The sequence below is a fragment of the Gopherus evgoodei genome, chromosome 6 (genome assembly GCF_007399415.2).
Source record: "Gopherus evgoodei ecotype Sinaloan lineage chromosome 6, rGopEvg1_v1.p, whole genome shotgun sequence".
NCBI lineage: Eukaryota > Metazoa > Chordata > Testudines > Testudinidae > Gopherus > Gopherus evgoodei.
In genome coordinates, this window is record NC_044327.1 from 91177953 (window position 1) to 91194736 (window position 16784).

The 16784-nt window shown below is 40.6% G+C and overlaps 1 protein-coding gene across 3 annotated transcripts in view; it reads right to left on the bottom strand.

The window, feature by feature from the left end:
• The window catches only part of LHFPL2 (LHFPL tetraspan subfamily member 2), a 235518-nt gene that overhangs the window by 71252 nt on the left and 147482 nt on the right, over window positions 1-16784 (bottom strand). The window lies entirely within an intron of this gene.

Here is a 16784-nt window from a genome sequence, read left to right on the forward strand (position 1 = left end):
CCCCAAACCTTGTCAAATAAATAGCTTTAGCACACAACCTGGGAGATCATCAGTTTGGGCTACTTCTGAACAAAATTTTATAACAAGGGGACTCCAGCTGACAACAGAGTAGAGAAAACATCCTTATCTGTGTTAAAAACAATTTAAGCTATTAAAAGAAAAGTATTCTAATTCACTTTTTCACAGTAAGTGCTAATTGTTTACTTTTCCCAATTGTTGCTCATCTTTGGAAGATGCAGACCCAATGAGGTTACACCTGGCTCACGCGTGACAGCGGGCGCAGAGAAGTGCTAACCACGCACTTTCTTGCTTGTTATCAGTGCACTTTGAACAGCCAGATGGTCCTGAGCTCCAGGACATTAATACGTAGCATAATCCTGGGACCAGATAACTTGCCTCTGTAGGTGGTTCAGAGTGGGCATCTCAATTTTATGCCCAAGATGCATGATGAGCATCATCATGGGGAGTAGGCCAAGGGCCTCCTTTTAAATATTCTCCAGGTCCAGCCACCAAGTGAGTTCTCATAGGACCAGGGCAGGACAGTGACTCTCTTGTTCATATGCTGTCTAGAGGGGAAGTTCATCAGCTCAATCAAAGTTGTAGGGATGACATCTGGCAGGCAGCAACATGACATAAGTGCCAACATATTGCCTAGTAGCCCCAGACATGTATGAACCATTGCTGACCGATTTGATTTTAGGTCCTTTGCAGCTGACTGGAGACACCTATGGTAGGTAAGCTCTCACTGATCAAGAGTTAATCATGGCTCCCATGAACTCTATCACCTGCAATGGTGTAAGAGACTGTTCCTCATACTTCACAATGAGTCTTACTTGGTAGAACAGGGAAAGGACGCACCCCAGGGCTGCCACAATCTCCTCCTGGGACCTGATCAGCCAGTTATCCAAGTATGAGTACATGTGAATTCCCTTTCTCCCTTAAATGCACAGCTGCCATTTCCAGGCATTTGGTGAACATTCTTAGTGCCATGGAAACTCCAAAGGACAGTACATGTATTGGTAACTTTTCGGTCCCACTGTGAATCTTAGGTTCTTCCTGTGAGCCAGACAGATTGCTATATGGAAAGAAGCATCCTGCAAGTCAAGAGCCATCAATCAAGTCTTGGGCTTGAAGAAATAGAACGATGTAGGAAAGCATTAACATCTTGAACCTGAGATGACTGTTGAGTCTTCACAGGTCTAGGATAGGCGGAAGGCCCCCTTTCTTTTTCAGGAAATACTAGGAATAGAAGTCTCTTCCCCTGAATTCCACTGGTACCTGTTCGGTGGCTCCTAGACAAAGCCAGGAGGCCACTTCTGCCTATAACAGATTCTCTTGAGAAGGGTCCTTGGTGAGGGACAGGGAAGATGGGTTGCCATGGGGTGAAGAGTGCAACCAAATAGGGAGCCATGGATGATGATCTCTAGCACCGATCTGTCCAATGTTATGGTCTATACAATGGAATGGGGCGAGGTGGTTTCTGGTCTGGATCTGATCTGGCTCCCAACAGTCCCATTAAACTTGCTGACCTGCTGTAGGAGCAGGGTGCATTGACACTGGCGGTTGTGGAGAGGCAGAGGAGTAAGATTTTTTTTTCTCCAGATCCTTATCCTTAGGTATACTCTTGTTTGATTTGATTTTTCCTGAATGGCTAAAACAACTGAAGAGGGTTGGAAGGGACACAGAAGTACTTAAAAAAACAAATTCTACCATTAAAAAAAAAAATAAAACGGGACAATGAAAGATGGACAAGCATATTTACAAGTTTGAAATTTTATACAGAAATGTTGGTCTTGATTATACTTAATAAAAAAGTTTCTTGTTTTCAAACTTTTTTCTGTTAAATTAAATTATTAAAGAGTCTTTCACAGGAAGCCATAAAAAGAAACAATGAGCAAAAAGCAATTAAACCACTGGTGAGTGCAAGGAAAAGATAAGGGAGAATACTAAAAATAAATCTGATGAAGTTCTGAGAGTGGTAAGGAAGGAAAGATCAGTAAAATGTCCATGTCTTTATACAAAAGTAGATATAAAAAATTCCAAGAAAGGGAATAGGAATGAGCTGCTGTTAGGCAGACACTATGGAACAAAGGACGCAATTGGATTGCTAACACTGAAGGTGATAAGAACCTGTAAAAAGCAGGAGATATGAGAGAAGATCAGCTGCTGCCTAATGTTATTTAAACAAAGTTTAAGGAGGGTGGAAAGAATCAGCAGAAATGAAAGGGCTTGATACACTCCAGAAGGTGCAGGGGTGTGCAATTTGTATCCATGCACTAGCTGTGGCAACTGTATATGAGTGGAGATGGATTCATCCTCTGGAGTAATCAGGTGATAGCACCTCTCACACTGTTCATCACAGGAGGGCAGGATTAAACTCCAGACAGGACTCCAAGTGAGCATGCTGATGGAGACTGGTCACACCAAATTACCCCATCTCACAGGTGCCTATGATTGCTCTGCACACTTTGCCGCACTCCACCTCCATTCTGTGTGGGCTTTCCCACACACGAGCTCACAATCAGTGGAATCCAGGCACTGAATCTGGACAATGCTTTTTATCTGACTATACAAGAAGCAAGGAATAGAAATGGGGAAATCATATATGTACCCTGTGCCACTGAATCAAGATATAAAAGAAAAATTACTCCTGAGCAAATATCAAAAAATGTCAAAACTACAGGCACTAATAATTAGAGGGGTTTTACCCCTGAGAAATATCTGTTAAGAGAAGTAGCCCAGAAAAGGATTTAAAAAACAAACAAACAAAAACAGAAAAACCCATAGGAGAAGTAAACGCTATTTTAGAACTGGTATACATACATCAATAGGGAGGAAATGGTTGACAACTTTTAAATTACAAGTGATTGCAAATGACTGTGACCTGATTAGAATTCTCTAAATTTTGGATGGGCTCATAGGGACAGCAATACATGGACATTTCATTTCAGTACTGGAAGCTTTGGGAATGAAGTTAGTTGTTTCAGTCTCCTGTGTAGAGGCAGGGCCGGCGCTACCATTTAGGCAGCCTTGGCAATCACCTAAGGCGCCAGAATAAATGGTGGGCGCCGTTTTGCTGGAGGGGGTGGCAGGTGGCTCCGGTGGAGCTGCAGCAGTGGTGCCTGCGGAGGGTCCAGTGCTCCGCGGCTCCGGTGGAGCTGCCGCAGTTGTGCCTGCGGATGGTCGGCTGCTCGCGCGGCTCCAATGGACCGCCCGCAGGCACCACTGCGGCAGCTCCACCGGAGCCGCGGAGCACTGGACCCTCCGCAGGCACCACTGCGGCAGCTCCACTGGAGCCGCAGGACCAGCGTGCAGGGCGGCGAAATTGCCGTCCACCTAGGGCGCTCAAACCCCTAGCGCCGGTCCTGTGTAGAGGTGATATGGGGCTAAGAAGGTCACACAGTGGGATGTGATAAAAGCGCAGCAGACATAGGTCCCTCTATAAAAGAAATTCAGGAGAGGTGAAAAAGGGAAGGTTACAGAAATCACAGGCTAGTCAGTCAGTCTAATCTCAACACAGGACCAAATTATAAGGCAACCTAAAAGCTTCTTTAAAAGCAGTTAAAAGCAAACACCACAGTGAAGAGCAAGAGACTCTTGAAATCAAACCTGAATTTCATCTTGTGTTGCTCTAGAATCACAGAATAAGCCCCAGATTTGCAACTACTTTTTTTAAATATAAAAAACCATCTACAGTAACTATCTCTTAGGGGTAAAAAGGTAGTTTATCCTTTATGCTCTTTCAATTGCTGTTTTAAGTCTGACTGCTAGTAAGATAGAGTGCCTATCAGTGGCAACAGTAGGGTGGTGCTTTATGTGATGTAGACGCTTACTTAAAAGGAACTATTTTGAGGCATAACTTATTTCATACAGCCTCTGAACAGCCCTTAGACCATGGGTCGGTAACCTGTGGCACGTGTGCCGAAGGCAGCATGCAAGCTGATTTTTAGTTTTAATGCAACCCAGCTGCCAGCCGGGGTCCTGGCCGCCGGCCCCGCTCAGCCCACTGCCTGCCTGGATGGTCAGAACCACGGGCCGGCAGTAGGCTGAGCAGGGCTGGCGGATGGAAACCCAGACCGGCAGCTGGGTTGCATTAAAACTTGCAGCTTGGTGGTGAAAATTTCTATATCCCATTAGCAGTCACCTGAACTATCCAGTTTCTTAAGAGTACTGTATTTCAAGTTACAGACTATATAATCTCACACACACAGAGAGAGTAGAATTTAAGGCCCAACATACTCAATTTATGATTCACAGCATTTAGGTAATGCTACAAAGTCACAGCTTGATGGAAAGTATGAACGTAAACTGTTATTTATTGTTTAAAAGTTAAGGACATCCCAAATTTGGTTTTCAAACAGATAAAAAGTAATTATATACAATAGTAGCAGGATAATGCAAAACATGATGACTTTTTTCAAAGCCTCTCTCTCACTTTGAGTCAGCAAAGAAAAAAGTAAAATAGTAAACTGGATTCACAGGTATTCTACTGCACTTAACTTGTAATTAATCACTCAGTAGAACAACCATCTTTGTAAGACAAATAAGGGACGGAAACAATTAGTAAAGAAACACAAGGAAGGGTTTCCCTCTGAAGATTTAAGTCATATATTTGCATTAGGACTGGAACATAAGGAATCTTATAATGCTCAAACAACTATTGTACTATTCCCTATGAAGTTTCTATGCTAATTAAAAAATGTACCATGTACTTATTTCATTGTATAAACTAACATACATTGAAACATTTATTTACAAACAACTATTTACATTTTACTTTTGAAAATAAACCTTTAATGTACACCAACCTTAAATGGCAGACAATGCAGCTACACATGCATTTAATTTAATCCCATTAGGACAAAGTCATAGTCATACACAGTACGCCTGTGGAAACTAGTGATATTCTGATTCTGATAAGCTGTTATGCATGCTGTCACAAAAAAACAAGAGAGAGAGAAAATAAAGAAGAAATCCTTTATTATTTCAGAAAGAAAAACATTAAATCCAAGCAACAATCGCTTTTTTTAAAAAAGCACTGTTATGTTCTATTGTAACTTCCACTGGACAGTTAAACAATTTAACTCAGAGTAAGACTCTTGCAAAATAAAATTGAGTTTTAAGCTTCAAAACTACTACAGACTTTGACCATGATCCTTCAACTTGATCTACATGTACCGTGTACCAACTGGCTCTAATTACAGGACCAAGGCCTAAATTCCTATGACTAGTTCTGTCATAAGAAATTAACATGGAAACTTAGAAATTTGGTATTTATTTTTAACTATAAATCTTTTAACTGTGTAGTTTTTTTCTTGAACAGAAAGATTTCATAGTAGTTTTAGAAATGCCTAGTACAATTAAAAAAAAAATTCTAACCTGAAAGCCAAAATTTTGTCAAGTCATCATTCTCATAAGGATTACCTCATTATTTGATCTGAGTAAATCATTCCTTTTGCAATGAACACAGGCTTCTTCTGAGGATTAATATGCATCTACAAATGCGCCTTGGAAATGAAACAACAAACTGACTCAGTTACTATGTTTTCACTCAGTTTGTCTGGTATTCAGGAAGCTAGACTCTGATTAGCAATCATCTGAAAAAACTCTTTAAATGATCAGTGGCCTTTCAAAAATTCATACATTACAAGTGCACATATGTGTACTGAAAATGCTAGGAAACAGCTTCTTTTCATAACATTAAAAGAAAAGCAGAAATTGTTTCAACATTATCTAACAAACTGACTTTTTATGCAGTACAACCTACCTTATGTGAGGGGTGGGTCTCAAAAAGCTTAGAGACTAAAACATGCTAAAAATTTGGATAATTGTTTTTGCCTTTTTAGTCTCAAATTATTCAAGACAGGCTCCCACAAGATTTCCGATTTTCGCAGACCTGTGCACAGAGGCTACGAGGCTAGCAGATGAGATGTCTGGATACCTTGAACTGAGACAATGATTTCCCTAAATGTGACAGATTACCTTTTGGCTTTGTTCTAGTGGAGCAATGTCAATTATGTGCTGTGCCCTTTAAATATCCTCTCCCTGAAATCTGGTATCGAAAGTATATACCTTTAAAGATGATGCAGTCAAAGATTTTTTAGAGTTCTCTTTACAACTATCTCCAAGATACAACTCAGACAATATTAAAGAAATAAACTATGACAAAATAAAGGATAGTTCAGCAGATTCCCTCAAGATGGAAATTATAAATGGAAGAGTTATGAACAGTTAGAAGAATAATATACTATATTGTATAGTCCCTCAAGCCCCATATCCACTAGGAAATTGACTCATTTGTTGACAAAGTTTGTCTTTAATTAACATGGTAGATACCTTTAAATGGCAAAGATTGCAGCAAAGGAGCACGTAAGAGTTTCTTAGGGAAGTGGGCTCAATTTTAAGTCTCAATGAGATCTACAAAATAAGTTGTGGCTGTGCTAGAGTTGATGTAGCTGGACTGAAAATCAGGAGAGACTTCACGATTATTTAAAGAGCTTTATTTCTGGTGGAATCAACACAACAAACCAGTCAAGTTTCTAGTCACAATCCCTGTAGTCTAACATTCTCTAAACTACAAAACAAATAATAAAGAACAAACCAAACTAAAATAATATGAACAGGGCAGCTTGTGTGTCTGCACAGAGAGCCCTCTCATGGCTTTAGTGGTAACTGGTCACCTCAAGGCTAACAAGAAGCCTTGGGCTTTTCCCAGTTACCCTCAGCTCAGGAAGTCATTCCCAGAATGGTCCAGAAGTACTGATTCAGGGTTTTAGTTATCTTGGCACAGAATTTCTAATGACACTGCACCTTTTCACTCTCCAATAACAAACAATGCAATACATAAATTAACAAAAAAAAATCAACTTTGTGCTATGACCAAGTTAATACTGGTCATCACCATATGAATTTGTTGGAGAAAATTCTGAGTTTGGAAGGAGAGAGAATGGAAGCTGGAATTCAGCCTTCAGCTGCAGCATGTACTGCCTGGCACCCACCTCAAAGTATACTGCATTATAGATGAGGCTGGCAGCAATGCCTCTTATTGATGTATCCTGAAACTTCCCATGTCAGACCATATTTTCAGTTGCTAACTAACCACTTGGGCTGAAATTTTCCATGCCAAATGTCTGCCTCAAACTTTTTTATTATTTCAGCCAAAACTGCTGAACTATTTCCGAGAACAAGGCTAAAGAAAAATACATTGTTTTGCAATGTTAAAAGAAATCTTTTTTCAGAAAAGCTCTTGCACACCCATACTTTGGAGAAAGCACTTGAAATTCGACAGGAGAGTGGTCTTTGTGTCGGGGATTTGCCTTTTGATGTTCCTATAAAAATCTGCCCAAATTTACCCATGTTATAAGACTCTAGAAAAAAAATAATAGAATTTAGCAGCTAAAAACCTCTGACAATTCCACCCTCACTGAACATGCACCAACACATCTCAGCTCACAATACTGAACAGACAACACATGTGCCATCCCAACAGAGCAAGTGGTCGTGTGCCAGCCTAAGAGGGATATGGAGCAAAGCAAACTTTTCCTGTGATTGCTGCTCTTGCTGCTTTAGGGGTCAGGCTGGCGACTGGAACTTATAGCAGGGAGCCAGTCTCTCCTGCGCTCTCCCTCTACCTTCCCTCCCCCACCTCTACCTTCCCTCCCCCAACCTCAGGCAGTGTGTAAAAGAGGAAGATGTGTGATTCAAATGCAGAAGGGACAAATGCCAGTCCAGGGGGGAAGAGAGGGAAAAAAAGGAGTAGATAGGAATGAGGAGCCTAGTGAGACTGCAATTAGAGGAGGAGGAAGGGAAAAACTATGACTGGATTGCAAAGTCAAGCACTCAAAAGACAAGAAATGCCAGAATTAAGGTTGTCCAAGCAACCTTAATTCAATTCCCCTTATGAGTATGCATTATGATACAGTCTTTAATTACATGATGATCATATAACTATTTGACATCGGCCTCCTTCAGTACACAGGATGTACCTGCTCTCCAGAAGCTGTTGTCTGATGTACTCCTGTCTCATTTATTGCAGAAATTGGAAGGTGTGTAGTGAATAAGGCAGGGATTCAGGAAGAGATAGGATAGTCCTGGAGTAGGCAACCTGTGGCACGCGTGCCAAAGCCGGCACACGAGCTGATTTTCAGTGGCACTCACACTGCCCGGGTCCTGGCTACCGGTCCAGGGAGCTATGCATTTTAATTGAATTTTAAATGAAGCTACTTAAACCTTATTTACTTTACATACATTTGTCATGGTATAAATCCCCACTCCGGACCTTAGCGTCCAAAAGATGGGGTACCAGCATGAATTCCTCTAAGCTTAATTACCAGCTTAGAACCTGTAGCATTGCCACCAACCAGGAATTCCAGTGCCTGGTACACTCTGGTCCCCCCAAAACCTTGCCCAGGGAACCCCAAGACCCAGGCCCTCTGGATCTTACCACAAGGAAAGTAAACCCTTTCCCTCACCGTTGCCTCTCCCAGGCTTCCCCTCCCTGGGTTACCCTGGAAGATCACTGTGATTCAAACTCCTTGAATCTTTAAACGGAAAGGAAAATTCACCTTTCCCCCTCCTTCTCTTTCCCCCTCCCAGACTCTTCCTGAGAGAGAAAGTAATCTAACACAGAGAGAAATTAACCTCTCTCTCCCCCTTCCCTCCTTTCTCCCCACCAATTCCCTGGTGAATCCAGACCCCGTCCCCTGGGGTCTCACACCAGAATAAAAAAAACAATCAGGTTCTTAAACAAGAAAAGCTTTTAATTAAAGAGAGAAAAAACAGTGAAAATTATCTTTGTAAATTTAAGATGGAATATGTACAAGGTCTTTCAGCTATAGACACTGGGAATACCCTCCCAGCCTAAGTATACAAGTACAAATTAAAATCCTTTCAGCCAAATACACATTTGAACTCCTCCCAGCCAAATACACATTTGCAAGTAAAGAAAACAAACATAAGCCTAACTCGCTTTATCTACCTAGTACTCACTATTCTGAACTTATAAGAGCCTGTATCGGAGAGATTGGAGAGAAACCTGGTTGCACGTCTGGTCCCTCTGAGCCCCCAGAGTGAACAACCACCAAAAACTAACAGCACACACACAAACTTCCCTCCCTCAAGGTTTGAAAGTATCCTGTCCCCTGATTGGTCCTCTGGTCAGGTGACAGCCTGGCTCACTGATCTTGTTAACCCTTTACAGGCAAAAGCAATATGAAGTTCCATTAACTCTTAACTATCCGTTTATGACAACAATAGTTTAGTTATATATTATAGACTTATAGAAAGAGACCTTCTAAAAACATTAAAATGTATCACTTGCACTAGGAAACTTAAATTAGAGTTGTCACGGTACAATTCCCCACTCTGAACCTTAGCGTCCAAAAGATGGGGCACTAGCATGAATTCCTCTAAGCTCAATTACCAGCTTAGTACCCGTAGCGCTGCCACCAACCAGGAATTCCAGTGCCTGGTACACTCTGGTCCCCCCAAAACCTAGCCCGGGGACCCCTAAGACCCAGACCCTCTGGATCTTAACACAAGGAAAATAAACCCTTTCCCTCACCGTTGCCTCTCCCAGGCTTCCCCTCCCTGGGTTACCCTGGAAGATCACTGTGATTCAAACTCCTTGAATCACAAAACAGAGAGGACAATTCACCTTCCTCCCTCCTTCTCTTTCCCCCCTCACAGACTCTTCCTGAGAGAGAAAGTAATCCTGACACAGAGAGAAATTAGCCTCTCTCTCCCCCTTTTCTCCTTTCTCCCCACCAATTCCCTAGTGAATCCAGACCCAGTCCCCTGGGGTCTCACCAGAATAAAAAACAATCAGGTTCTTAAACAAGAAAAGCTTTTAATTAAAGAGAGAAAAAACAGTGAAAATTATCTTTGTAAATTTAAGATGGAATAGGTAAAGGGTCTTTCAGCTATAGACACTGGGAATACTCTCCCAGCCTAAGTATTCAAGTACAGATTAAAATCCTTTCAGCAAAATATAAATTTGAACCCCTTCCAGCCAAATACACATTTGAACTCCTTCCAACCAAATGCACATTTGCAAATAAAGAAAACAACCATAAGCCTAACTCGTTTTATCTACCTAGTACTCACTAGTCTGAACTTATAAGAGCCTGTATTGGAGAGAAACCTGGTTGCACATCTGCTCCCTCTGAGCCCCCAGAGTGAACAACAACCAAACACTAACAGCACAACACAAAAACTTCCCTCCCATAAGATTTGAAAGTATCCTGTCCTCTGACTGGTCCTCTGGTCAGGTGACAGCCAGGCTCACTGTTCTTGTTAACCCTTTCCAGCAAAGAGATATGAAGCACTTCTGTTCTATTAACTCTTACTTATCTGTTTATGACAAGAGTGAATAAATGAACACTCAGCACACGACTTCTGAAAGGTTCCCGACCCCTGGGATAGTCTCATGGATAAGACAGCTAACTGCCCTGCCCTGGAGAACTGAATTCTAGCTCTGTTTCTGGCACAGAGTTCCTGCATAATACTAAGCAAATTGTATAAGCCAAACTTTTCACATGTGATTAGTGATTGTGTGCTCCTCATTTTCTGGGTGCCCAACTTGAGACTATAGGAGCTGGTCTGCACAAGTGCTCAGCATTCACAGATGCAACCAAAGTCAATGTGAGCAGTGCTTGAATATATAAAGTGTTATGTAATGCTAAATATTCTGAAAAATCAGATTCTAGGAATTTCAAACTGGGACCCAAAATTAGTGGACATTTTTTACCTTAATCTCTGTGCCTCAGCTTTTCACCTGTAAAATGGGGATAATATCACCCCCTTGGTTCAGAGTGATGTTGTGAAAATTAATTAATGTATGAGAAGCATTCGGATACTATTGTGATAAGCACAACAGAAAAGCCCATAAGGAAATTAAGAATACTGTATTCAGAACAAGGTTTCAATAGTTTGCAATAAATAAGGCCTAGGCAGGGGTGGCTCTATGTATTTTGCCGTCCCAAGCACGGCAGTCAGGCAGCTTTCGATGGCATGCCTGTGGGAGATCCGCTGGTAACACGGATTCGGCGGCATTCCTGCGGGAGGTCCGCCGGTCCCGTGCCTTCGGCATAGCTGCCGAAGGCAGCCTGACTGCTGCCCTCACAGTGACTGGTAGGCCGCCCCCCGCAGCTTGCCGCCCTAGGCACGCGCTTGGTGCACGGGTGCCTGGAGCCGTTCCTGCGCCTAGGGCCACACATTGTTCAATGATGATAAAACAAAATATTGAATAGCTGCTCACTGAGTACCATCTATCCCATCCAATAAATGAGGCTGAGGTAGAATAGAAAAAAATAGTATCTGGTCATGTGATTAAAGACTGTATCATAATGCATATGCACAAGTGTCCGAATTAAATTTGCACAGGCATCCTTAATTCTTCCTCTTTTCATCTCAGAGCATATTTCCAGACTCGAGGAGCAGTACAGTGTTGCCACTCTTTCTTGTCCACAGCTTGTTCCTTCACTAAACCAAGTCTGGTCATGTCCCTGTGTACAATGTCTCACTATCCAGTCAGTCATCAGCCTCTAGGCCGGACTGAGTTTGGAGGTGCTTCTGTTATTTGTTTGGCATCTTATCATCTGTTTGTCTACTACAGTGTCCACACCATCATAATTTTAATTGCAGCTAATCCCATACGCTGATTTCATATCCTGCTCTCTTAACACCTTCATCTGTGTTAAAATCATTCCACTTTACACCTGCCATCTTTCAACAAATTACAAAGGATGAATATAGGCAAACAGCACAGGAATGCAGAAGCAAGATTAGAAAGGCAAAGGCGCAAAATGAGCTCAAACTAGCTACAGGAATAAAGGGAAAGAAGACGACTTTTTATCAATACATTAGAAGCAAGAGGAAGACCAAAGACAGGGTAGGCCCACTGCTCAGTACAGAGGGAGAAACAGTAACAGGAAACTTGGAAATGGCAGAGATGCTTAATGACTTATTTGTTTCAGTCTTTACCGAGAAGTCTGAAGGAATGCCTAACATAGTGAATGCTCATGGGAGGGAGGTAAAAATAAAAAAAGAACAAGTTAAAAATCTCTTAGAAAAGTTAGATGCCTGCAAGTCATCAGGGCCTGATGAAATGCATCCTAGAATACTCAAGGAGCTAATAGAGGAGGTATCTGAGCCTCTAACTAATATCTTTGGAAAATCATGGGAGACAAGTGAGATTCCAGAAAACTGGAAAAGGGCAAACAAAATGCCCATCTACAAAAAGGGAAATAAAAACAACCCAGGAAACCACTGACTAGTTAGTTTAACTTCCGTGCCAGGGAAGATAATGGAGCAAGTAATTAAGGAAATCATCTGCAAACACTTGGAAGGTGGTAAGGTGATAGGGAATTGCCAGCATAGATTTGTAAAGAACAAATCATGTTAAACTAATCTGATAGCTTTCTTTGATAGGATAATGAGTCTTGTGGATAAGGGAGAAGCGGTGGATGTGGTATACCTAGACTTTAGTAAGGCATTTGATATGATCTCGCATGATATTCTTATCGATAAACTAAGCAAATACAACTTAGATGGGGCTACAATAAGGTGGGTGCATAATTGGTTGGATAACTGTACTCAGAGAGTAGTTATTAATGGTTCCCAATCCTGCTGGAAAGGTATAATGAGTGAGGTTCCACAGGGGTCTGTTTTGGGACCGGCTCTGTTCAATATCTTCATCAACGACTTAGATATTGGCATAGGAAGTATGCTTATTAAGTTTGCAGATGATACCAAACTGGGAAGGATTGCAACTGCTCTTTGGAGGATAGGGTCAAAATTCAAAATGATCGGGATAAATTGGAGAAATGGTCTGAGGTAAATAGGATGAACTTTAATAAAGACAAATGCAAAGTGCTCCACTTAGGAAGGAACAATCAGTTTCACACATACAGAATGGGAAGAGACTGTCTAGAAAGGAGTATGGCGGAAAGGGAGCTAGGGGTTATAGTGCACCACAAGCTAAATATGAGTCAACAGTGTGATGTTGTTGCAAAAAAAGTAAATGTGATTCTGGGATGCATTAACACGTGTGTTGTGAGCAAGACACAAGAAGTCATTCTTCCGCTCTACTCTGCGCTGGTCAGGCCTCAGCTGGAGTATTGTGTCCAGTTTTGGACACCGCATTTCAAGAAAGATGTGGAGAAATTGGAGAAGGTCCAGAGAAAAGCAACAAGAATGATTAAAGGTCTAGAGAACATGACCTATGAAGGAAGGCTGAAAGAATTGGGTTTGTTTAGTTTGGAAAAGAGAAGACAGAGGGGACATGATAGCAGTTTTCAGGTATCTAAAAGGGTGTCATAAGGAGGTGGGAGAAAACTTGCTCATCTTAGCCTCTAAGGATAGAACAAGAAGCAATGGGCTTAAACTGCAGCAAGGGAAGTTTAGGTTGGACATTAGGGAAAAGTTCCTAACTGTCAGGGTGGTTAAACACTGGAATAAACTCCCTAGGGAGGCTGTGGAATCTCCATCTCTGGAGATATTTAAGAGTAGGTTAGATAAATGTCTATCAGGGATGGTCTAGACAGTATTTGGTCCTGCCATGAAGTCAGGGGACTGGACTCGATGAGCTCTCGAGGTCTCTTCCAGTCCTAGAGTCTATGAATCTTTACTGCCTTCAGTTATCTGATATCTGTCTGATTTAAGGCAGTGCTTCCACACCACAGAGAAATAAATACTGTCAGTACACTGGTTTGAGACATTTTCATTTTGTACAAACAATGTTTTTATCAGTCCATAATTTCATCAATTTTGATCCAGCACTTGTGGCTAAGGCACATCTGCTGTTAACCTCATCCTTGATGGAACTGTCAGCACTGATCAAGCTTCCGATGTACACATAAGATTCTACTTGTTCTTCAGCTTTATCACTGCTACATTTCAACACTTTATCTATTGTCCCTTTTCCAAGATGCAATCACTTCATCATCTTGGCACTCATTGTAAGTGCAAGTCAACTATACAAATTTTCTAAGGTAGTGAAGAATATTATAATTAATTCAAATATGTCTGCCAGTTGCACAATGTCACCTGCATAATCTAAGGACCTTATCCCTGATCATCCAATGTCACACCGTCCAATACATTCAACGTTCTTAATGTCTGGTTTAAGAACATGATGAAAAACAAAGGTGAATCCATGCACCATTAATCCTTAATTCTGGCACTTTGCAATCTTAATTTTTTTGTGCATGATATGTATATAAAATAAAAAAGCACATTATACATGTATGTGTGATACATATGCACATATAATATTTAGATTCTTAATGTGAGATAACTGTCTTAGCATCATGAGTTGGAGGATATATATTATACACTTATGTCAAGTCAAAACCTTAGAAATGAAAAATTTTTGCTTATCTAAAGCTAATCTAGCATCTCCATACAAAAGTAGCATTTAACCCAAATCTCTCTAACTTTATCACAGGGTCAGCTGCTTCTAACCCCTGGAAATAAGGATTTATACTGAAGACTTTGACAGGGCTACTGAAAAGTGAAATATCACTTGCAGGATGAGGAACTCAAGTGTCATTTAAATCATTTAACTTTTCACTTGAATAGCACTAAAATGACTGAAATGTCCCTCTATAATGTAGACTTGTGTGCAAAATTTTCCCTACAAAGGACTGAAGCCTATTGTGTATATTATACCCATTTTGTATGTGTCTTAAATGCAGTAAAGTTTCACTTAGTCTTCACAATTATTTTCGTTGCTCTGGTTTTGCACATTAACTCTTACACATTAACTCTAATGTGACATCCGCTTTTTTTATACATATATGAAAATGAAAAAAAAATCCAATACGCGTACAAGTTTGTCTCTCCAATACTTGTTACAATTTTATCTGTATTCACGACACTGGAGAGTAGCACACACAGTTCAGAAGAACATTTACTGTTAGTTTCCTACATTTACTTTTCCCCCTCAATTTCTGTGTTCTAAAGAATGCCTCAGAATAAAATAAAAGCATTCAAAAAGTAAGGGAATATTCCCCCAAAGCTGCACTAAGTTGAAAATGTCTCAGGTTTTTATTGTATTTAACCACAGATATGCTACAGAATCAGACTTACCTTGTGTTGAGGTGCTGCTATTTTAAGTGACAGGATGTAGTCTTGGCCAAGGTTAGCTGGCCAGAGAGACAGCAGTCTAATGTCTAGGGCAGTTGTTCTCAACAAGTGGTACGTGTACACCTGGGGGTACACAGAAGTCTTCCAGGGGGTAGATCAATGATCTGTATATTTGCCTAGTTTTACAGCAGGCTACATAAAAAGCACTAGCAAAGTCAGTACAAACTAAAATCTCATACAGACAAAATCAGAAAGCAAGCAATGTTTCAGTACTAGTGTGCTGTGATGTATTGAGAGGAGGGATAGCTATGTGGTTTGAGCATTGGCCTGCTAAATCCAGGGTTGTGGGTTCAATCCTTGAGGGGGGCATTTAGGGATTCAGGAATTGGTCCTGCTTTGAGCAGGGGGTTGGACTAGATGATCTCCTGAGGTCCTTTCCAACCCTAATAATCTATGATACTTTTGTATTTTTAGGTCTGATTTTGTAAGCAAGTAGTTTTTAAGTGAGGTGAAACCTGGGGGTATGCAAGACAAAACAGACTCCTGAAAGGGCTACATTAGTCTGGAAAGGTTGAGAACCACTGGTCTAGAGCAGCAGTGTGGCATTCAATCCCCACTATGACACTGACTCACTATGGGCTTGATCTACAGCCCACTGAAGTCAATGGAAGTCTTTCCACCGACTTCAGTGGGGCTTTGGATCAGGTCATGTGGTATCTTCCTGATCTGTTATCTGATAACCAAAATACTTTACTCAGAATCAGCTCATCCAAAATACTTTAATCAGCATCAGCCTAGAGAAGAGGCTATTTTTAAATACTAACACAGGTATTTGTCACCTAAAAAGAATGGCTCAGGTATGGGAAATCTCCCTCACATACTCAACCATGAAGACTGACTAAAGAATTAATTTAGTTTCTCTGCAATGGCCTTAATATTCTTTTAAATCTCAAAAACTCCACAAATGACTTGAAGGGATTTTATGGAAACTTGAATAGTATTTCTCCTCCTGTAGAGCTGAGCATGGAAAATTTTAGCTCAAAAGGAATTTGTTTGCGCATCTTATAAGCAACTGAGAAGGGGTTATAATGAACCTTTGAACTCATTATTAACCATAGCTTTTGGTGTTGGTGTTTTCTGAAAGTTACAATATAACAATACTGGATGCAGTTGGGTATCATACAAATCTGCATTCAGCAATTTTCACATCTTTCTACTTCATAATAAAAATAAACAACTGCCATAGTGTTACAACTTCAGTAGGAAAAATAATGCAACTATTCTAGTCAATGGATATACAATCAAGAGACATTACACAAATGTTTCCATTTAATTTAATACCCAGAGATGATTATAAACAGTTTAAATTATTGAATTAAAATATTACAATGCATTTCCTGCCAGCTGTTATCTTTCTTTTAAGCTAGTTTCTCTCATCCCTCAAAAATATAGATATAAATCTATGGAGACAGAAACCATGGAAATTTTTATCCCTATTATAAATTATAAAATTCAGGGATTTTTAAAAATTAAGTGCAAAGTATAAAATTTCCATATGTGAATGGTGTTGGTATTGCATAAGTATTAGTGAGAGGGAAAATTCTCTCTTAAAAACGTTATCTTTTTGCAAATGAAAACACAGGTCCTGACACAAAGGTCAGATTTCGCTTTTAGGCAGAAAAGATGATAAATTAATT